Raw genomic sequence first — 23,666 nt, 5'->3', positions numbered from 1 at the left:
AAGTAGAATCCTGGTTCTCAGTGACACAGGAATTGATAGAAATAGCACATACTTCAATTATTCCTCCCCTTTTCCCTCATATACATACCAGTCTCAGAATACCAATGTTAATGCTATCACCAGAAATATGATTACTGAGGACAGGTAAACATAGTTTGCCTACATTCTCCTCATTCTCTTCCCATTTTTTTATGGTTGTACCATATATACTGTCTGAGCATATGACCATTACCTACTATATGCTCTCCTTGAGAACTGTCATTTAGTCTTAATTCTCCTAGTACCTACTCATTCAATAGTAAACCCCAGACCTATAATGATGTCTTTTTAATCATTTTGACTTTCTGAAGCTTGTTTTCTAGCAATCCCTTAAAATGGAAATAAAATTCTCCGAGTTCTTAAATACTGACAACTTTGTACTTGACTTTTCTGCATGAAAATCAGTTATACTAGATATAAAATCATCAGCTCACATTTTCTATAGTATCATATAAATGCTACCCCATTTTCATTTGGAATGAAGCATTGTCAAAGTGTCTGATGCCAGTAAGATTTTTTGTTGTTTTCCAGTAGTGTTCAAAATATTACTGACTTATTTTCTGAGACTTCCTGGTTCAGATTCCCTCCCCATATTTATCTGCCTCTTCTCATTCCTTTGCTTCTACTGTCTGCATCTTGCTTACTTTTGATTGTCATTGCTCTTCTGTGTAAGGCCCTGTCCTAGAAGGGAATCCTGGCTGGTTCATGAGTTCATAGATTCACGGGGACTAGGCTGCTCCAGGCTCTTACGACTGTACTTACCACAGTCTCCTTGCATTCACCTGAACTAGGTGATATAAAACTAAGAAAACCAGCTTTAGTCCTGCTTTCAAATTGGCCTGCTATGATTTACAGTAAATACACATGGTCTATTTTTGAATTTTTTTTACATCTATTCTGTTTTCAACAACTCAGAGGTTGATATTTTAGGTGGTTATTTGTGCATTTTGGTATTTGTAGTGCTTCTTCGTCACCAGAATTGTTTATGAAGTTCATGGATTTTTGTGTTTTAACTATTTTGCTTTTGCTCTCTAGTTGTTCTGTTTTATGTGGAGGGGTAACAAAATTGAAAAACTATGCTGCATCACTATCTTTCCATTGAGGCATTAATTTTAAGTGGTTTAAGGTATTTTAAGAATCCTAAAGAAATGTCCCCTTCTCTTTAATTGTAGTGTGGTATGCAACTGTACTGGGATAAAACAAGGATGGAACTTGAAAAGGTCTGGTCCCTGGATTACTAAACCAAACTGGAGTCACTGAATGAACTTTGTACCATAGCAGATGTTATCATATCACTGATGCCGTCACAGGCAACAAAGCAGACAGAGGAAAATGTCAAATGGTACTGTGTGGAGCCAGACAATCAATCCAGAATGAGAAACACTCTGCAGGAAAATTGGCCTAAGTTTATTCCAAACAAATGACATAAAAACAAAAGGTGGAAAGGAAGGACTATGCTAGGTTAAAGGAAATATAAGAAATATAAAAACCGAAAGCATTGACACACTGAAATAAAACAGCTCTTTATCCTAAAGCACTATGTAAAGGTATATTTTGATGAGTGGTTATTCCACTGTGTATGAGAGATGGCAAAAAGAAGTAAGAGGAAAATGTCCCAGTATGAGATTATTATCTTGAAGAATGACACTTTGATTCTGTAACTGCTGTTGATGAAAAGTTGCCAGTAGAAGACTGTGGAGGGCCCAGATATGGTACTTGCCCCAAGGTGTCTATTGATATATCTTTCTCTGTTATTAAAAAAATAAGAATTCATCTTTAAAAATTACTTTTTCATTGTTTCCCTTTTTGTTATGTTATTTTTTTAAATTTTCATCTTAAGGAAAAGTTCCAATAGTGCAAAGATTTTTTTCTCTCTGAAACATTAGAAAGAATATTGCTCATACAAGGCCACATCACCTCTAAATAATTTGGCATGTAACTCTGACAAAGAAATTCTTGTATAACAATAATACAGTCATTAAAATTGAGAAATCAACTTTGATTCATTATGACCATCTAATCCTTGGGCCCCATTTACCTTCTACCCAATTATTTTTACAAATTCCTTTATTGCCAAAAGATCCAATTGAGAATCACATGGCGCTTTTAGTTATCATTTTTCTTAAGTTTCTTTCAATCTAGAATAGTTCCACAGTCCTTGACTTTGCTAAACTTGACACTTTTAAAAATAGAACACAGTTTTAATCTATGTGTTTTGAGTTTGCCACTAAATAGCTATGTTTTCTTGGAAGGACAAGTTCTTCATTGAGAATGTCATTTTCTTTATTTATAAAGGAGTTGGATACTGGGAACTCCAAAGCTCTTTCTTGCCTTAAAATTTCTAGGATTTGTCATTCGTTTACTCTGTTTCACTAGGCTGATATTATGCCTAAATCTAGTCATTCCTCCAACAAAATAAGAGCTTATAAATGGTTAAATGCACATCTATTTACTCTGCCAGAAGGTACCTTCAATGTCAGATCAACAGATTTAAAGGTTAGCCCACATATATTTTTTAACATTTCTCAATTAAAAGAAGACAATGTGATAGGTAGAAAGAGACAGAGTTCAGTTTAATAACAAGACTGAGTCAATCAAATTAAGCTCAAGAGTAAAAGTATTATGGAGAACTTAGTGCCTATTGACTAAGCTAGATTCTAAATAAATATTTTACATGGTCACTATACTCTTTCCATCAGAGTTGCTTCTGACAGGAAACACTCATATGCTGGAGCAAACATGAAATCTAAGAGAAGTCAGCTCCTCCCTCTCTTCACCATTGATTATTTCAAGGACTCTTCAGATTACATTCAACCTAGATGCCAGAAAGGAAGTTGCCTCTTCAAGTAGAATGCTTTCATAGCCCTTTACCTTGTTCGGGCACCAGTTTTATATCAAACAGTGGTAGAAAGCAAACAAGACTATTTTTCAGAGCTCTTGGATTCATTTTAACAAAGTGAACTTGAAGCACACTATCCTGTTACAGCTCTTAAAAAAAAAAAAACTAAGTCAAATCCCAAGTATCAATCCCAACCCACACTAACTCCTTCAAACCATAACATAGAGTTAACACAATCCCAAGGTGGTCGAGTGGTTTAACCACAAATATCCTAGTGGCATATGATCTGACTCCTAGTATACATAGCTGAAATGGGATGGAAAGAACTGTAATGATTGGGTGTCTACTGTGGTCAAAAGTGGGCAAAACTGCCTTTAGGCAAATATGGGGTGAGTGTGAGGTGGGGTCTGTGCCTGAGTCAAAAAAAATAGCCAAAGAGAACAAGAGAAAAAAACATTCATACAGCAAGTATTAATTAGTACACACAGGAAATGTCTATGTTGGGTGGAGATTTTAAATAGAAAAGAAATACAAAGATGAGTAAGACATGAATATCATCCTCTAAGCTAGGCATGACACAAAGTGGAAACTACCAAATGCAATCAGAAATAGGAAACAATCTTATAGAAAAAGCATAACACCTGCAGCTAGTGAACTATTAGTAAATGTAACAGAGAAGGAGGAAAGGAAGGAAAAGAGCACAAACAAATATGCTTAGTTCTGGCTTTGGAGGGTAAAGTGTCAGGGAATGTATACTGAAAAATAAAGAGAATATTATGTTAGATACTCTGAACTGATGAAAAGGAAACTAACAGCTTGGGTGCAGTTCTTTAAAAAAATATGTATGCCACCAACTTGTTTGAAATAAATTGTCTTGGTTTTGTGTCACACTGGACAAAATGCCTCACCCTTCTACAGGAGGAAGACGCTCAGAAACTAACAGATGTTAATTTCCAGAAGCAGCCCTCTTTAACCCAAAGGTGAGGTTGGCTCCTAAGATTCTGAGAATGCAGCCTCAAGGTGTTAACAGGTATACTACTTCACCAGGTTATGCCACCACACTCACCTTTCTGGAACATGCCCTTCATTTGCTTGTTTTGGGGCTGTTCACCCAACATCACACTCTATGGACTCAAACACTATCATTTCTGTACATCAAAATCCTATACATCCTTTAAATCTTGCTCTATAGTTACATTCTCTTGGGAGCTTCTATGATGTTTCAATAGGAAGTAATCATTATCTGTTCAAAATCTCCTTGTTTTTTTCCCCTAGGTCTGTGACACATTCTGCCTTGTTTCGTAGTTTTCAGTGCATGTCCTGCCTTCTCCTTAAAACCAAGAAAGCTCAGGATCTGTCTTATTTGTTTTGACCCACCCAGTAACAATCATGACCAAAAAGACCCCATAGGAGTTCAACAAATTTGGTAACATGAATAACTATGATGATGTCTTAGAGTGAATAATGTTGATTATGTAGCCAGAATAAGCTAGGTTGTGCAGGTGGTCAAATAGTTCCAAAATTCAGTAACTTAAAACAGCAAAAGACCATTTCTCATTCTAATGTAAGTCCACTGTGGATTTAAGGTAGGTTTTTTTCTATATTATTCTGACTCAGGTATGCAAACTGACAGAGCCTTTGTTGCCTGGAGCATCATTAGTTACCATAGCAAGCAGAAAGAAACATGATGAGTCAGGTACTGGTTTGTAAAGTTTTTTTTTTCCTGGAAGTGACATATATCATACACCAATATGATCATATTCCATTGCCCAAAGCTAGTAAAAAAAAATGCCTTATTTTAAGAGGGTCAAAAAATGTAATAATATTATATACCTAAAATATTTAAGGAATAAACAGCTCTAATGATGGTTAAAATGATGGCAAGAAATAACTTTAAGTCTCTAAGTTTGAGTTGCTCATGCAATAGATGTGAGAAAAAATGACAGCTCTTACCAAAAACAAATTCTAAAATAAGTTACCTAGAACCCTGGAAAGGAAATCGTGAGATCCAATCTTGACCACGATGTTTTATATTATAGATAAAGAGATAAATAAATAGTTACACAGATAAAGATATAAATATTTGTAAAGAAATGGGTCTAAGAATCCATTAAATTTTTTTAATCCAGTAAATTATTTACTGACATATATATCAGTAAATAACCACTGGAAATAGAGTGATGTATTGCCATTCTTAGGAAGTGAAACACTAATTCAAGCACTAATTCTTCTGCAACTAATTAAAGAAGAGATAGAGATGTGTGATGTCTTGAGAAGTTTTAAGAGTCCCTGTATTTGCTTACAATATGTTTAGCTACACCCATAAACCAGTGTATTCATCTGTGTATCTCCCTAGAGAAGCCTCAGAAGCTAGTTTTGTTCTTCTCTGAAGATCGTGGTCCCATTTCAGAGCTCATCCCTACACACACACACACACACACACACACACACACACTGAAACCATTTTCACTTTTTGATACTGAAACTCCTCTAAAGATTAATTTTTTAAAAAAGATTCTGTAACCTACAAAGTATTAGTACTTCATTTTAAAACATTGCTTAAGGCAAACCAATTTCTTGGCTCAGAAGGATCATAACAAATATATAGAAGTAAGATGTATAATGAAGCAGGCTGGAGAGTTAGGCAAGGAAGCTGGCTCTGTTTTTTTCTTTCCTGTTAGAGTTAGTTCCAAGCACAGGCCTTCTGAGAGCGATGATAGCACTAAGGTGGTCTGTAGGCCTGAACCTAGTACCATGCTGCTTTAACGCAATGATACTAAAACTTTGTGATTTCATGAGCCATAACAAATAATGCTACTATTACAGTTACTATTACTGAGTAAGTTATAGGCTTGGCACAAAGTTGTCAGTTTTGAGGGAAATGCTTACCAGATACCCCTTGGCTGTGCAGGGCTCAGTCAAATAATTTTATGAGTCCCTATCTCCGTAAAGAACTTGATCTTTAAAAATATGTTATAAAATTATTTGGCCCCTGTGAGGTTTAGTTATGAACCAGTGAAAATTATAATAATGATTAGAGAAGAGTTACTTAAAGCATTTGCTTATTCATCAGCCAATGTATTTGGAAATTCTTACACAATGTCTGACTCTCCACAGAAAATCTTCAAATTCCAAAGTGGAAGGTTGAATAGTTTTGAATACTACAGTCATTGATAAAAGCTTGTGTTTTTCGTTTTTGTCACCTAGACCTTCCTGGGAATGAAAACAAAAAGGGAAAACAATCTATATTACCACTATCCTCTTAGTAGGAAACAAAATCTTTCTTTTTCTGCAGCTTCATTTCCACCACCCAGATCACTTCAATTCATCAACATATGATTAATTACTTGTTTTTAATCTATCCTCCCATGTATCTTGCTGTTCTGAATGAAAAGCAGCATCTCACAGCTTTAAATGGAATACTTCTGAACATACTCAACAAGGAAAAAAGAAATGATACCCTTGACCATGTACTGTTTTCCAGGCATCTTAAAAGTTTTTCTGTCATTTCACTCTCTTGATAACACTTGAGATGTGTATGATTATGCTCAGATTTCAGATGAGGAATATGAGTCTAAGAGAATTTGTAAAACCAAGGGAGGTTTGCTCTCCCTATAGGCCACTGCATTTCTCAGGTCTTTATCTGTTCCCTAAACCTCTTCCCTAAAATGAGGTGAGCAATTACAGTTAGTTTTAAATATGTACATATAAATGATATGACTACTAAAATTGCTCAACTACCAGAGAGCAATATTGCCACACTGTTTTGGTTGTTTTAATGTAATTTAGCTCTTGTCAAGAGCTGTATATTTCTGTGTGAATATATGTTTCTGAATAACAGTGAAACTTCTGGAATAAACTGATATGCATATGTAACTCAATAGGTAAGCCAGAGTCAAAACGGGGCCGGAGAGATGACTGAGGCTGCCTTGAAGTAACAAGTTGAAAGCCCATGTTTGTTAACAGGAACCAATACAGAAGAAGATGCTCTGCTACTTAAAAAGTTACCCTTTAAACTTGTAATCCCGAATAACAGAAAAATAAACAAAGGGTTGGAATTGGAGTAGCTCAGAACTGAGTTACAGGGAGAAGCAGTATCTTTCTGGATATACCTAACATGTATTTTACCCCTGAACAAGCCATTCTTTTTTTCTCTCTTTATTTCTTTAGATAAGATCTCCAGAAATATTTCTATGGCTGGAAATAACTTTTGAGCTGAAATTGTCCATATACATACACAACCACCTACGCACATATGTACACCCACCTATATATACACATATCTATATATATACACACATACATATATATACACATACATATATTCATATTGGAGTTCAGTTCACTCCTAGTTTCAGTCACCTTTATTAAACAGTTTAATAAACTTTAATAGTTTAATAAATAATAGTTTAAGCATGTGGTCATAAGATATTCAAAATATAAAAAAACATCAAATTTTTCTTCATTTGAAAAACAGAGGTAAGTTAAAGAATGCAAAATATTGATAACAAGAATACCTTACATATGGGTAGCACTTCACAAAGAGCTTTTAGTTTAGTTCATATGGAAAGCACTTTACAAAAAGCTTTCAGTTCTCATTTGATTTTTAAATAAGCTGATCAGGAAGCAAGGTTGATGTAATTACTCCTTTTAAATATGAATAAGCTGAAACTCAGATTCATGTTGAATATTACATTTAAGGTAATACAGCTAGAACTGAAATCCAGCTCACCTCAGCAGAAACCCCATATAGTTTCTACCATATTTTTTCCTAAAAAGTTACTATGGTCCCGATAACTATCTATATGCATATCTGTATCGTCTGTATCTATCTATGTATGTATCTATCTATCATCTATCTATCTATCTATCTATCTATCCTTGTATCCTCCTATCATTTAGCTATTTAGCCTTACATTTTACTACATTTCAGGTTTTTCCAAGGTACTAGTGATTTTGGTAGACAAATGGGTTCTCTTCTGTTTGGATTTAGACTCTTGGCCCCAGAGTTCTACTCGTACCCCCCAGCACTAGAAATCTTTTCTACTTTTCACAGTTACTGTGATACAGCCAGCCCACCAGTGTTGTGCAGAAAATTTAAATACAAGTCTTTAATTTAGCAGATCTACCCACAAGGTTCCAGAAGCTTAAGTCAGCATGAATCTTTGGGAAAATATCACTCTGGAAAAAAATAGTACATGTGAGAAAAATACTGTGAATTTAGAAGCATTTGTTTTACAAACTACAGATGCAGAGTGAAAGAAAATGACATCTCACTTTGATGTTAAGCATTCCTCCATAACACATCCATCTGCGATGCGTTGTGCAGTCACTTACCCGCTAAACCTCACAGCACACAGATTTGCACACGAGGTACAATACAGCTGACCCCGTTTCACAGATGGAGAGAATAGAAACACAAAGAGATGCAATAGGTTTCTCAAAGTTTCCACTCAGTTTTCAGACATCTGTCATTGGACAGAAGTAAACTAAGTCACACTAGTCCTTTATTAAAGTTGGAAAAAGGAAAGAGCATTTGTTCCTGGCTTTCTCTTTATGAGGTTCTTATTTGCTCAGATATAGTTAAAACACAGACAGCAGACTTATCTTGAAGTCACTTTTGTGTAGCAAAACTAGTCTTTAATAGATTGTATTGCTTATTTGGGGTAGGTTTTAGAGGAAGTCAGTGCCTTGGCCGTGCCAGTGATCTAAATCTCACATGAATAAGCTCAACAAAGTGGCGATTCAGAAATGGGAAGCAGTTTTACAATGGAGGAAATTTTAAAATAAGAAAAGGAATATGCAGATTTTGTTCATGGCCCTGTCTCTTTGAGCCATTTTCCTTATTACTCTGACATTCAGTTATTTCATTTTTAAAATAACGAGAAAGACAAGATCAGTGGTTCTCAGAGTATAGATAGTTCTCAGCATCAGCATCATCTGGGAACTTGTTAGAAATGTGAATTCTCAGAACTTGCCCTGTATCTACTGAATCAGAAATGCTAGGAGTGGGACCTAAAATTTATAATAGTTTTTTAATTCTTTCAGGATGTTCTGATACATGATGAATTTGAGGACTCTTGGATCAAAACTCCTCTAAAGGCCTTTCAGCCTGAAGATTCTGAATCCATCATGTTATTCGCATGATGAACTGTATCTTTTCAGATACTTTTAAGGATATGTTGGGGTCTTCAAAACACATATTAATTACTTTTCAAGCTCTGTGAAGAATGTAGGTATTCATTTCCTCTATTATAGGGGCAGAGAAATTGAGGTGCAAGCTTCTAGAGACCATAGGAAGCAAGAGGCGAGGGAGCATCATGTAATATCTTTCATCCCCAGAATAAAATGCACTTATCCTTTTTTTTCTGCAACTTAAGTTTTGGAGCTACAGTTGACCAAAATAGAGACTCAGCAGATCTGGAATACATAGCTATTCTCCTGTTTACTTAGTGACCTAGATAGAACCTAGAATTGGCAAGATAGAACCTAATGCTACCTTGTAGTCCCCAGATAAAATATGGCATAATATGAGTTATTGGTTTCTTCCTCCCTAGACTGTTACAAGGATACATCAAGTAAAGCAAATAAAGTTTTTTCTAGTTCTTGAGTAGCAAGATACAATTTAGAAACATTTCATATGTAGAGGAACCTGAAATCAGGGCCTTTGAAGTTGCCTCATTTGTTTAAGCATACAGCCAGACACAGTGGGTGGTGGGTGTGTGCTTAGAATGCAATTGGTCTGTGCAGATTTCTCTGGGAGATATAAAGCAAAACATTTGTCTATTCTAATTGGAGGAACATAGCAAATTGGACTGTGGACAGGGTAAACATACTCCAAACTTGTCAAAAGAGGGACACTAAAAGAAATAGCAGGTGTTTAATACACAAAATAAATGATAACAGTGGAACAAGATGGGCATCTTCAAATAGCTGAAGAGCTGAAAGTCTTCCATTTTAGAAAAAGAATGTGGAATAATGGATACAAATAACAAAAAGATTTTTTTTTACTCTTCTCCTACAAAAGTGAGATTTTTCTGTCACCAATGTTTGCATTGACTAAGTAGACTCAGGAGACAGACACAATAGAAGTGACGTGGGATGTTGAAAAGATAATGCCGGCAGTTGACTTGGAGCACAGGAGAATCCAAGATGTTGTTTATATGCTGTTACACTTTGTTTTCAGCTCCCATGCATAACTCATTCTCTGTAGTTCTCTGCCCTACTCATTGCCCTGGGAAGTTGTCCTCCCTAGACTCTATTAACTCGATATAATTGCCCTTCAACTCAAGTGGGCTTTGCAAAGTGGAAGACACAGGTTAAAGTTTGGGACTTGGGAGAAGAGGATACATCGTGCATTTATTCCATCCCTACCACTATATTTTCACATTTGTGCGGGTCAGACAGGCCACGTCCTGTTACATGAACCCTATTGCATTCTCGAGCTCTTTTCAGATCTCTCTAACGTCATTTCTTCCCTGGGCCTGGTGTGGTAACCACGTCAAATATTACTAATTCTAAGCTGCTTCATTCCTCACTGGTCCTCCTAAAACTGCCCATCCTATACAAACAGTCCGTTCAGTAAACTCTCTTCAGTCACTATGTAGGAGTGTCATCTAATGAGATGGTTAGTCGGTTTGCCTCAGAGCAGGAGTTCTGAAACTTCAACCTGCATCAGAAACATCAGAAGACTTGTCAAACTACAGATTACTGAACCTCACCCTCAAAATCTCTGATTTTGTGGGTCTGAGATGTGGTCCATGAATTTTCATTTCTAACAAGTTCCCAGGTTGATGGGGATGCTGATCTGGCACCCCATTTTGAGAATCATTGCCTGATAGTGATTCCCAAATGTGACCACACATCAGAATGACTTCTTGAACTGCATAAAAGTACAGATTCTTAAAATCCCCTCTGTAGAACCTAAAAAAATGGGAGCCTTGTAATATATATTTCCTGAGTTTTCTCAGATGATTATGATGAAGTTGAGTTATTTCTCCAAGATGCTTCCAACTCTGAAATAATGAGCAAGTGAGATGTTGCTTATTCTGTGCCTTTTGTCTTGAAGGTAACGGGAAAGCTTTGAGCCTCCTGAGAAAGAGCAGGAAGCTTATCCCTCCTCTTGATCCAGGATCCAGTTCAGCAGCTTTAACTTTGCAAAAGGAGGCTCCTCTGAATACCATAAAGAGGTATGATCACTCCACTCTCCCATTTCACATCAGTACTTGGCACGCACCTCATGAGTGTATGCAGCCATCACGGTGCATTCATGTTGTGGTTCTTCCATCTGACTCTCCTAGAAGATGATGAGCTCCTTGAGGACTGGCACTGAACCATACCAATTTTGTATGACCAACATTTAGCACTTAACACATCTTTGTATTAAAACTGAGCACCTGGCCTGGCACAGAGTAAGTGCTAGTGGTGTGAGCAGAAGGAAAGATTGTTGAATAAATGAATGAAATAATGGAATGAGTGAATAGATGTTTTTCCTCCCCACTTTTTCTATTATGTCAACACAAAATAATAATACATTTTTATTTTGCTCTTAGATGCTAACTTTATCAAGTAAATTTGCTAAAACAGAGGGACTTGAAGTAAGTTGGATGGTCTCTTTTCTGTCTCTTAACTTCTTGGTTCAACAAGTAATTGAAAGGAATCAATCTCCCACTGACTGACAGTTTTGACAGCTGCTGTTCTCAGGATGTCAATGTATAATCTGTTATTCTCCTTCCCAAATTAAAACTGAACAGGGACATATGCTCTGTCAGTCTCATTCCTCTGATCTTGCTCCCAGTCCTCCGTTCCCCCCTCTTGCCCTGTTTTATTCTTTCCCTGTCTCATGTCAGTGAAGTGCCTTTAAATTCTAAGCAATTGAGAAGCTCCCTTGCCTCAAGCTAGAAGCCGGATTAGAGCTCATCTTTTCTGGGTATTATTACAGCACGTTTACAGTGGAGTCTCCAGCTTTGCAAACTAATAGGGCATCATAAATATGAAGCTGTTCAAATAATAAATGAATCTTTTCTCTATGCTTAGCCAAGGGAAGGGGATATTAAAATGAATAAGAGTAATAATAAAAATCAAGCTAGTAGCATGGGTATAATTAAACTGAATAGCTCACACTCAAAAAATAAAGCTCTGAACACTGGCTTTCTCCGGGACACACCTCAATACACCCAGGCCTCGCCTCAGAAAGGTATGCTCCACTTGTCATTTTAACGTAAAGCAAACACCTACACTCACCCTCCCATCTGCAATTGGGAGACAAACTTGGCTTCCTGAGTCAAAAACTCTTCTAACCCTTGGAGGAAAAGAACAACTATTTTTCCTATTTTCAGTATTCAGGAAATCAGAATGTCATTCCTTGAACTGATAAGATGAGTGACCTAAGGATGAAACCCTGATGCAGGGGTATCTCATTTGCATTCAGTGTTATAAGTGCATTTTCATCTGTGCCAGAACAAGAAGCCAACAGCATGGTAGGGATAGTTTGAGACTCAAAACTGTTCTGCGTATCACTGGAGGGCCTTCCTTCCAGAGAATTTACTGGGAAGTATATGCACTGAATGAGCTCAGGCACTATGAATGGGGATGCTGCCATTCGTACTTTCTTCCCTGGAGCCACTTAAAACCCCACAAAATACCAGTCACCCAGACTAAGTTACACCTACCTTCCTTTTTCAACAGCTCTGGGTCCAAGTCAACTCTAGAATGAAAGCTGGGCGTATTTACTCATTCTTCCTGGCAAGGTAAGCTTGTAAGAACACAGTCTCTAGGTTATTTATCATTTGGAAACTGTGCATTCATGTAGCCCTTTTCCTTCAAAGAGGCTATTTACACAGAAGCCTCTCCTAGGAGTCTTTCATTTTAATGAAACATATTCACCATAAAATTAATATGTCTATAATTCTTTTAAACCTCAGTAACTTCTCTTGCTTTTTATTTTGTGTTCCTGCACTTTTGAGACTCACATATCTTCTATCTAGAGAAGCAAAGGGGAAAAGCCCACACATTTCCATGAACCTGCCTTAAATCTCTGTTTTCCAAATGCCTTTTATCATAGTCTTTCTTAACCTGGCAAAAAAAAATGCCTCTGTGGCAGATTATGGCTTAATAAAGATTTCCCCTTCCAACCACTTTGTAATCATAATCAACTGCTTGCTCTTTAAGCTCTAGTTCCATATAAAAGAAGATTCTTTTTTTTAAGATTTTATTTATTTAGTTTTAGAGAGGGAAGGGAGGGAGATAGAGAGAAAAACATCAATGTGCGGTTGCTGGGGGTTATGGCCTGCAACCCAGGCATGTATCCTGGCTGGGAATCAAACCTGGGACACTTCGGTTCCCAGCCCGCGCTCAATCCACTGAGCTACGCCAGCCAGGGTTAAAAGAAGATTCTTAAAAAAAAATACAGAACCTTAAAGGTCCTCTATTCTAATTTCCCATTTGATTTTGGGTAGAGCTGACAAGAAAAGAGAAGAGATTTGCCTGATAGCACTAAGAAAGTTGAGATCAAATTACTTCAACTTTTGTTAGCAGTTTTCTCTTTCTTTCTTGTGCTATATTTGGTATTTATGATATTAACTATATTGATAACGGATACTGAAGATGTTAAGCATAAGATAAAGCTCATAGTATTGTGCAAATTTTCCTTACCATGTGGGTGATCTTGAGAATTCGCTTGTCTTCTCTAGGTTCTACGTGTCCCTGTTAGTAGGGGTGTTACAGCAAGGATATTGAATGTGCCTTCAAAGTTTAATATTCTCTGGTGTTGTATTCTCAATGAATATCAGTTATCGAGGTGAGTATTGCTTCTAGTAGTATGGTTAAACAAAATTTAAAAGGTTAAATAAGATTGGATCTCATCTTGTAGAGTTAAATGAGTTGAACAAATGTATTTATGCACAGAAGATTTGTATGCATGAATTAAGTTCATAAAATGACCCCTAATACCATACTGGAACTATTGCCTTAACCTTTAATTATTTTTATATCATGATTTATTTCATTATGTAGGATGAAATGAATAGAAATCCTAGACTTGGAATTTTGAGTCCTGGTTTATCAGTCCAGCTTTACTATATAATTTTACTCCATGACTGTGGGCATTTAATAGCAATGAGCCTCAGTGACTTCATCTGTGCAATGAGAACAGATAGTAGGATAGGGGAAGTGGAGAGATTTCATGCTACATTTCTTTAAGAGTTCTTCTAGTTCTACTATTCAGTGGGATAGGAATCTGGCATAGCTGTCTAAATATGCATATCTTCATAAATGGGAATATCTAGATTATTTGGGTGTAAAAGGCAAAGGATTAGAGTAAAAAGAGTCAGCAACAATGGGAACAACCATAAAGATTCCAAGGAGTTCTCTTCTTTGTTGATAAAGTTGTGTGCTTGTCAGGAGCAGGGGGACAGTGTGGATGGAAGCAACAGGAAGCCAGATGTTAATGTGAGTCTTCTTCTTTTGGGTCTTTGCCTTTACCCTTCTTATGCTTTGAATTTGGTTCTTTTTAGAAGAAAAGAGCCCCTGGACAGCCATAGCTGTTCCTCAAACAAAATTATCACCCCAGAAAACCATATTCTTCTGAGTTCTAGCAGTAAACTTACAAACTCTTAATTTAAACAACACTAATTTATGCTATGTTAAGAATGACTTTAGCTAAATAATTTATTGATTTTTTAATAAAGGAGAGAAATCAAAGGTTAGCATATAAGAACTTGCATCTAGATACTGGGTTATAGTTTTACGCAGCTGATATTTTTAACAGAAAATCATTAAAATACATTGAAAAGGGAGAAGTCATTACCAAAAGTGACTCTCGTTTTTAGTGAACATCACATAGAAGGAGCAACAAAAAGTAAATTGTGTCCTGGTTTCTGACTTCAAATACAAATACGCACCAATAAGCTGAGAGCTCCAGGGTCAGCATTCGCACACACTAGTTTGCTTAGAAAATTGCCACAGTCTCCCATTTTGTAACACATACACACCTACCTGAACAGTCAGAAAGTGAGTACAGAGCCCATGAAAAATGTTCATCACCAGGCCATGCTAAAGGTCAATTGATTAAAATATCAGGAATGTTCTTCCTCCCTAGTATAATCACCTTTCCAGGATAGAAGACACATATGGTCAGGACATGTCCTTTGTACAGAAGGGTTAGTTAGTCCACTCCTGCACTATTTTTCCTCTCCCCTAGCTGTAATCACACTCCTGATGACAAAATGGCACATGACAGTGTAGTGCAGAAAGCAAAGGGAGTTAGCTCCCTGTATTTCAGGACCTGACTGCCATAGATGACCTGATTTACTATGTGACTAGACCAAAAATTATTTAGATAATAACAGAGCACAGTTAACTATGCATAGGCATTTTAATCAACTACAAGTCAATCTGTGTGATCCAAAGACAAGCTATTTACTTAAAGACCTTGAGAAGATGACTTCCCCTCTAAGGGTCTCAAAGGGATCAAACCAGATCTGTGGTGCTGCACACTGGCCCCACACTGACATTCCCTGGCACCTTTGGAAACTACCGATGCCCAACCCTGCCCCCCCATCAGAATCTTCACGTGGGGGATTCTGGACATTGGTATTTTTAAAAGCTCCCTAAGAGATTCTGCTATGCAGCCAAGGCTGAGAAACACAGGTCCTTTCTGATCACAAGCAGGGGAGGGCATCAATTACAGACAAGGATCGACCTTGAGAACATTGGGGTTAAACTTGAATCTCCAGAATATAAATAGGAAGGATCTTTGGAAGGGGACATGCATGTATTGGGCCTCCTCCTCAGGGCCATGCCCCATAGTCTTGCAACTGAGCAAGTGGCAAACTGCAAAATCTAAAAACTGAATAAAGTCTTGTAAGATTATTCAACTTGTTTGAGGAAAGATGAGATTGCTGCTTTCTGTGGTAATAGTCAGACCCTGAAGTTTGTTAGTTTTCCATTAGTGAGGCTGCTTACGAAATAATATACCACCCAGCAAAATAACACCTCAAAAGTGCAATTACCTCATCCTGGCAACAAAATACTGTGTTTCCCCTTAGGCCTTGCTTCACAGGCTGGAGTTGCCATGGGAAGCAAAGCTTTATTGGGATGCCAGAACAAACGGGCTCTGAAACCACACCAGCATAACTTATAGAGCTGCCTATAAATCAGAGAGAGCCCTAGGGTCAAAGCCACTTAGACACACACACACATGTACACATACTCCCTCAAAAATATTACAAAGGAGAAGGTGTGTCAGGGAAATCCAATTAAAATTACTGCACGTAATAATAACTGAAATTTATGTGTCCCTTTCATCCACAGTTCTCAAAAGACACAGAATGAGCTAAGATTACTTGTCTTTTGAAAGTTTTCCAATGCTCTGAGGGATATAAGAGGAGGGATTCTGCACATAAAATCAGGCAGGTGGAAATGGCTGTGAGGGGTCATCTCTCCTTCCATTCTTCTGGTTTCAGGCATAGTTACAATGAAAACCAAACTGTTTCTCTCCTTCCCTTTGGCAAAGTCAATTCTACACCATTCCAGAGTATCATCTTCCATCCAATCTATTTTTCTCTACGGGACTTTCTACCAGAGCTCATTCTACTAGGACATGATTTTAAAACAGTCTCTCCTATCAAAACATTCCAGCGCCAATGTGGAACCTTAAGGTTAGCTACTGTTAAGCTAGCCACCTCTTCTCCCCATTCTCCCCAGTTACTTGGGTTCTGATTTCTACCAAGAATGCCCTTCCACTAAAGAGAGGACTCCTTTGACTGTGGGGTACAATATCTTACTATACCTAGAAATCTGACAGTATCCAGAAAATTTTGATATTTAAAAAGCATCTATACTTATACAGTATTTCTGACCATAGTGTCTCAGTTTGAATATTTCTACTCCATCATCTATAGACATGCAGGAGAGCTGGTCACTATCCCCAGCTAGAAGAAGCTTGGTAGATATTAATTCTACATATTTCTTTTCTTCAGGTAGTTCTACTTTTCAATTTTATGAATGCTAAATTGAAATGTAAGACTACATTTAGTATCTTTATAAGAAATGTTTTAGAGAATCCCACTTTTCTATTTAATAAAAGAATATGTTGCTGTTTTAAAGTCAGGGACATTTAAAAGTCAAAGTCTCCTTAACATAAAGGCTGTTTGGATAGTATCTCACTCATATGTTTGCCCCTATTGTCACCAGTTTCTGCAATACCCACCACTACCTGCAGTGTGCCAGTTCATCCCTGCTCTGAGCTCTGGCATCAGTCCATCCCCTAGCCATGTGATTGATTTAGGACTAGTTCAATACCCTGGAGTATTACCTCAAGGGACATTCACTGCTATCTTAACCCTTGACCTTATGTTAATAACTCACTTTTTTGTCTCATCCTTGACACCCATAACTTATTATTTGTAACCTGCTTAGCATACCAGACTCTCTAAGATTCTGTCTTCTCTTGCCATCTCCCAATTTCAGCACCTTCTAAATGACGTGGAGACCATATGGACCTAGTGACCATAGAGGGAAGAAGCGGATGGATGGGAAGCAAACTTGGAATAGTCCCTGAGTCAAACTGCAGATTCTGCATATGCTTTTTATTTACTGAATTTATTTGGGTGACTGGTTTGCAAAACTATACAGGTTTCAAGTGTACAACTCAGTAAAACATCATCTGTACACAGCATCATGTGCACATCACCCAAATTAAAGTTTCTTTCCATCCCCACTCCCACCTCCACCCCCAACCTCTGCCTACCACCTACCTTGTTCTTTCCCTCTGGCTATCACCACACTATTGTCTGTATCTACCAGTTATATAGCCATTTTAGGTTAATCCCTTCACATTCTTTTATCCAGTCTTCCAACCCCCCTCCACTCTGACTGCTGTCAGTAGTTCCGTGTTTTTACCCTGTTCTCATCGTGCCTGGCTTTTGATGTGGATTAGTCAAAGTGGAGCTTAACTAGCATGCTGACTCTTTGGACCAGTGTGTGTGTGTGTGTAATTATTTCACTTCTTTATATCATCCATGACTAGTTTTGGGTCTCCTTTTCCTACTTGGTTTAACTCAACTTCTCCAACTCAAGAATTGAGGCAACTATGGTATATGAAAAGATATTCTGCACTACTTGTCTAAATGAGTACCAATTTCTCTATTTAGTAGCAGAGAGACTGGGCAAGTTCCTTTCCCTCTCTGACCTTCGTATTTGACGAGGATGAAATGAGTTGTGAACACTGTATAGCACAACAGAGAGTAGGCTGTTTTCTCTCTCTAATCCCATGAGAACAGAGTGGTAACAGACAGAACCCTCTTATATACTTCCTCAGAAAAACATTTAGAGTAATGTGGGGAGCCTTTTACTGTCAAGTACTAGTCAAGTTTTTTGGTCAGAGTCACTAAACCATAGCTTTACAATTGCTCATACAGTGCAAAGTTTTGGTACCTATGTTTGTTTCTCTAGTGAGCATTTTCCCCAGGTCTTTGACTAGACACTTCAGCGAAAAGAAACTTCAAAGGAGTCCTAACCTAGTGGGAGAACTTCAAAGGCTTTCTTTGAGGTCAATTAACACCTATAAAATGTATTGGTGTTGTCACTAATGGCTATTAAACTAAAGTTAAGGCTAATGAGGACTGATAACCACTACCTCCTGGGATTGTTGTTGTTTAAGTGGAAAATAACCTTTAACTTTCTACATTGAGTATACAATGAGTGATTGGTTTAAGATTCATTAACTAGTATAGATTTGAGGTTCTTCTTAGAATTCTTTCAGAGAAAGAGTATATTTTAGGTGCCCATCTGGACAATTTAGTAAATTGGCAAGCCTGCCTGATGAAATGAGAACTGACCTCCCAAAATGTATGTGAGTTCTGAAGGTTTCCAAAACTCATGTGGGCACATCAGCACCAGGTAGTATATCATACTGTCTAGGTTACAGCTCGAGACTGAGGTCAAACTTACCTCTGCCATTTTGTAGTCTCTAATGTTGGACAAGCTCATATCTGTGCCTTTGTTTCCTCCCCTGTAAGACCAGCTAATAAAAATACCAAATTCTAGGAGCTATAGTGAGCGAAAATGATGAATACAAATACCCAGTGGTCATTTGCATTTGGTGGCCATGTGAATAGGTTATTTTATTAGCAAAGATAAATACTATTTAAAGTTTCCCTGGCTGGCGTAGCTCAGTGGATTGAGGGCAGGCTGTGGACCAAAGTGTCGCAGGTTCAATTCCCAGTCAGGGTACATGCCTGGGTTGCAGGCCATGACCCCCAGCAACTGCACATTGATGTTTCTCTCTCTCTTTCTCCCTCCCTTCGATCTCTAAAAATAAATAAATAAAATCTTTTAAAAAATAAATAAAAAGTAAAGTCAGTGGTGATATTTTTTTAAAGTTTGAATTGCTATTATATTTAAAGATTTTATATTAATATTTTCACAGAGTATCATGTAATTATAGGTATATATTTCTATGTAATATAGATAATGTGGTTCAATATGCAGACTTTTGCATTGTCTTATTTATATCTTCCAATTACAAAATTAGCACGCTCTAAATCTGTCTTAGGAGAACCAAAAAATATAAAAGAACAGGGGAAAAAAAACCCTTACCTACATACAGTTATCCAAAGACATCTGTTAATTTGTCACATTCTCTTTTAAACAATTTTTACCATCAGGAAGTCCTACTAAAAAACAAATAAACACAAGTTTTTGGGGGGAGGGAGTTATACAGGTATTTTGTTATATGTAATATTTATCATAAATACAAGAAAATTTTAGTTATTTTGCTCATAAATATTTGGCATTTTATTATCATTTCCACTCTCTTTGGATTCATTTTTGAGCAGGATCCTCAACCTTGGCTGCACATCAGAATCCACCTGGAGCTTTAGAAACAGACTGAAGGCCAGGTTTCACTCCCGACAAGTTACAAGAGGAGGTGAAGTAGGGCTGGGCATTTGTGGTGTTTAAATCTGTCCAGCTGTTTTTAACTTAAAGCTAAGATTGGAAAGCACTGCTTCAGAGGGACTGGATTTTTTCCTGGGCTCACAAAGAAGATTCCTTTCCTATCTGAAAGCAACAAAGACAAACCTTCCTTCAGGGCTGCTGTCCTGCTGTTGGTGACCCCTCTAGTGTGATCATGAGAACTTTTTCAAGGTCAGTTAGCATCTATAAATTTTTCTTTGTTGTCACTAATGACTATCAAACTAAAGTGAAATTTTAGTGTAAAAACTCCTGGAAAAGCTGTCAGAACTATATTCCTCAGCTCCTTTCCTGGCCTTCCTTCCTTATCACTGTTCTTTGGAAGGTCACAGATTATTATTACCTGTCATATACTCAATGACTAAAAAAAAAAAAATAAACAAAAAAGAAAAAACAAAAATACATAAGTATTTTTTTAAATTAGTATTAAATTATTTTCTTTCTCCACAGCATTTTCCTGTCAAGTTTTCCACCCCAAATTAAAATTGCCCTCTCCCAATTTACTAGGAAGATTGATGTCATGGAAAAAAGAGGAAAGAAAAAGTGTCTGGAAGGAGTTGGAAGAATTCAGTCCCACCATCTACCCCAAAACGGGAAAACCAAGTAACACAATGCAAGCTCTTACAGCTCTGCCTAGCACATCTTAGAAACTTTTGTTCGCTCCCCATTTCCCACACCTACTCCTCTTTCTGCTCCTTTCCTAAAGAAGGTGGATGCTTTTATTCATCAAAGTACCACAGGAATGTATGCTGGAGAAAAATATCTGCTCCAGGAGATGAAGCTAACACACTTCCTATTTACTTTTGTGGCAAGAATAGGCGAATCACAAATATAAGGGAAATGGAATAAAAAGAACAGGAGTAGGAGAAGTTCTGAAAAATTTAATGTGTGATGTGCTGTGGAGATTTCAACATGGCTTATTCAAGAGAAGGTACTGTAAAAATCATTATTTTTCAAAAATTTTTGAGTTGGATTATTGGCTTGGTTTGGTTGGATTATTGGTTGGTTAGTTGGTTGGTTTTGGGTTTAGGAGAATGTGTATAGGAAAGAAGCAGTCCTCAGGGTAGCCAAACTATATTCCTCTTCTCCCCAAAGTAAATCTATCCCAAGTGTAGTAATCAAGAGTTACTACTTACTGAAGGCTTACTCCATGCTGTTCTAGATTGGTAAACCTCAAAATAGCACTGTAAAAGAGGACATTTTCTCTAGCAACAGAAAACTACTTATGTTTTATGTGTGTGTGACATCATTTCCTACCCAAAGCCCTTGTTTATGCTTCTTTTGAAAAGACCTCCTCTTCATCATCTCCCCAACACTGAATTCCACAACAACTTCATCTCAGTGAAACTGTACTTTTCTGAATGCACATAATCATTGGCCTACAGCTATTTTCTCATCTAACTTCTTTTTTCAAACTTCACTTGAGTTCCAATGTCTTATATCTAATATTTCTTTAAAGATCTATTAGACTGTAAACTTTTTAGTGTGCTTTCACAGTAATGCTTAGATAGTGCCTGACACATAGTATCACTCAATATTTTTGAATTAATGAATAAATTTATTCCCAGTAGCCCACAGTTGTCTTTCTCTTATTCCTTCCTTTCTGCTTTTCCTTTAATGGAGATTATAAGTATATGGATGAGCTATACCTGTAGACATTAACATTTTACCTGATTTTATTCTTTTTTTTAAAGATTTTATTTATTTATTTTTAGAAAGGGAAGGGAGGGAGAAAGAGAGAGAGAGAGAAACATCAATGTGCAGTTGCTGGGGGCCGTGGACTCCAACCCAGGCACGTGCCCTGACTGGGAATCAAACCTGCGATGCTTTGGTTCACAGCCCACACTCAATCCACTGAGCTACGCCAGCCAGGACGATTTTATTCTTATTATTTTAATTTTATTATTTAATATTGAACACCATTATTATACAGTATTTCTTGAAAGTTATGGGATAAAAATTCTTGTGAACTTTGACTATGCCATGTTGAAAAAAATAAGGATTTCATTAGGGGATTATGAGAGAAAAGCTCCTTATAGTCCCTAAAGTATGGGGACTATGCTAGTTTTTGTATGAAGCATACATACAAAAACACAGCAGCTTGGGATTTATTTGGTGGAAAATAAAGTTTCAAATTATGTCTCTTTTAGTATTTAATATTGTTGAAACATATAACTGGAAACAAGACATTTTAGAGTTGATAATCATATTAAATAATAGTTCTTAATACTGACAGGTTTATTTATACTAACAAATCACTTTGCACTAATGAATTACTAACTTGGTTTAGCTTGAAGAACTTACTTCTTTCTCTAGCAACTAGCAGGATTTGGTCTGAGACAAAGCTGACCCATCCTAAGTCACCAACACCCTAGATCCATTTCACTATGTATAGATAGTCAAAACAGAATAACACTTTAAGCCAGTAAAATCCCAGCATATGTGTGACTTGAAATGTACACCTAAGTAATTAGGCTATGGGGGTTGGGTATTGAATGTTTTCTGTCATTAAGCAAGTATGAAGTTCTGTATAATTAGACAAATTAAAGGAAATTAGAATGTTCAGTCAATCACTCTGCATTCAGTACATTTTAATTAGGGTCTTTGAATAATCATGTGTGACCACAAAGGATAAATTTGATACTGATGCATGAATACTACAGGGTAAACAACGGGAAAAAGAACACTTTATATTTTAGCACTTATCATAGACTGTGATTGATCATAGCAGGTACTTTTTGAAAGACAGAGTTGTCTGCAAATAGAGTAGTCTGCTTTAAAAGATAACAGGTTTCCTGTTACTAAAGGCATTCAAACCAGATTGGTGCTTAAGTTTCACTTATTCCAATAAGCTTTCTGGTTACCACCATCCTAGATTTCGAGTGATTCTGAATCACTCACTTTGTATTCTCTAACTCATCTTCCTGCTTTTTCCCATAGCCTGGTGTATTCTCATTCCTTTTACTCTCCTCCAAGTTCGCCATGCTCCCGACCTTAGGCCTCCCTTCTCTTCTCTGAACAGGCCAAGCTTATGCTTATTCAGCTCCTTTGCATGTGCCATATCTTCCATCAGTGATGTTCTCCCCTTAGACCAATGCTAGCTCCATTTCATCTTTAAGATCTCCAGCAAAATCTTTTCTCTTCAGAGAAACCCATCTTAACTATCCTGCCTAAAATATAAAAGCCTCTACTTGTAACCACCACTTTGAAACTCATTTTCCCATTGTATTTTCTTCATGGTGCTATTACCACTTTAAATTTCTTTATTTATAAGATTTTTATTATTGTTATTTTTCCCCCAGCTCTAAAATGTGTGCTTCATGGCAGAAGCCTTGTCTATTTGAGTAATGGCTGCATCCCTAGCACCTAGAGTAGTGTTTGGATGGAAAAAAAAAAAAGGAAGGAAGGAAGGAAGGAGGGAGTGTGGGAGGGAGGGAAGAAGAAAGAAGAGAGGGAGGGAATGAAAAGGTTTTAAACTATCTGTTTTAAGCATTTTATTAGCCAGTACATGTCTTAATAAGCATTGTACATTTTACTTTTTAAATGTTTTGTGTGGACTTCAAAAATCAATAAACTGACATCATCCTATCCAAGTCCCTTCTTCTCCAACAAATTGTCTTATTCAATTACTGTCTTTTAGAAATGTAGAAACTGAGGGCCTGTACAGTTAGTCGACTTGCCCAAGGTCATGTGGCAGAGCTGAGACAAGTTCTTTCCACTGCATCACCCTGGAATTTCTTAAACTCTCCAAACAGACTTACACCTTTTCTCCAAAGAAAGTAAGAGCGAGTTCAGAGTCCTTATTTTTAAACGT

The 23,666-nt window shown here is 37.1% G+C and overlaps 1 pseudogene; it reads right to left on the bottom strand.

Moving 5' to 3' along the window:
* The window catches only part of LOC114490655, a 156,616-nt pseudogene extending 133,780 nt beyond the window's left edge, over positions 1-22,836 (bottom strand).
* Positions 22,837-23,666: the final 830 nt, after the last annotated feature.

Source organism: Phyllostomus discolor, chromosome 2 (assembly GCF_004126475.2).
Source record: "Phyllostomus discolor isolate MPI-MPIP mPhyDis1 chromosome 2, mPhyDis1.pri.v3, whole genome shotgun sequence".
In the NCBI taxonomy this organism is placed as follows: Eukaryota; Metazoa; Chordata; class Mammalia; order Chiroptera; family Phyllostomidae; genus Phyllostomus; species Phyllostomus discolor.
The sequence above is the reverse complement of the archived record's forward strand: the minus strand, read 5'-3'. Positions and strand labels throughout refer to the sequence as shown.